Raw genomic sequence first — 1,246 nt, 5'->3', positions numbered from 1 at the left:
TGGTAGGCTGGATGAAAGTCTGCTCTGATGTTTGCTAGCTTTTAAATAAATTTATTTGACAGTGCAAAAGAGCCTTTTTTTCCTGGTTGACTGTGTCTTTGAATACAAAATAAAAGTTAGCAATAATGAGCACTTTGGAGTGATTTTTTTTTCTATTGAGCCAGTTTTTTTTAAAGTGATAAAATATGCATAGAAGTTACTGTTATAATTTTAAGTAAACAGTTTAATGGCATTAAATTATATTCACAGTGTTACACAACCATCACTGTAATTTCCAAAACTTTTCATCACCCCCATAAAGAAATTTGTAACCATTAAGCAATAACTCCTCATCCTTAGCTCTTGGTAACCTCTGGTCTACTTTCTGATCTATGAATTTGCCTACTCTTGATACTTCAAGTGAGTGGAAACACACAGGTTTTCCTTCTGTTTCTGGCTTATTTCACTTGGCATAATGTTTTCAAGATCATCCATGTTGTTACATATATCAGAATGTTCCCTTTTGATGACTGAATTATATAGTTCATTGTGTATTGATGTTTGACTATCCCCTCATCTGAGGGTCACTTGGGATGTTGCCACCTTCAGGTTAGTGTGATTAATGTTGTAATGAACTTGAACTCTGGCCTGTAAGTCTCTTTCTGAGTCCCTGTTTCTAGTTCATTAGCTATACATCTTGGAGTAGTACTCTTATTTATATGATGAATTCTATGTTTAATATTTTTAAGATAAAATTTTAAGTTCATCGCAGACTGGCAATCTGTTTCACTGCATTACTCAGGCTTGCTTTGAACCTACAACCCTAACAGTCCTCATTCTGAGGGCTGGAGTTATAGCAGTGTGCCACCACCCCTGGTGTATGGTTAGCTTTCTGAGAAATCACCAACTCATTTACAGTGCCAAAAATGCTTCCCATAGAACCTTATGCATTTCACATATCACCAGCAACGTAAAAGGGTTCTGTTTTCTCACATCTTTTCCCATACCCTTTACTTTCCAGTCATTCAAAGTATTGTATAGTTAACATAAAGTAGGGAACAAAATGCTAGCCGTCTTGGATGTGAAGTATATCATTGTGATTTTGATTGGCATTTTCATAATGACATCATCTTTTCATATGGTGATAACCATTTGTATACCTTTTTTGGTTAATGTTTGTTCAAGTTCTTTGCCTGGGTTTTAATTGGGTTTTTCTTTAATTGTTGAGTTCTAGAAATGCTTTTTATAATTTGGCGTTATAATCTTA

The sequence above is a fragment of the Micromys minutus genome (assembly GCF_963924665.1).
Source record: "Micromys minutus genome assembly, chromosome: 33".
NCBI classification, from domain to species: domain Eukaryota; kingdom Metazoa; phylum Chordata; class Mammalia; order Rodentia; family Muridae; genus Micromys; species Micromys minutus.
This window is presented reverse-complemented; position numbering follows the sequence as displayed.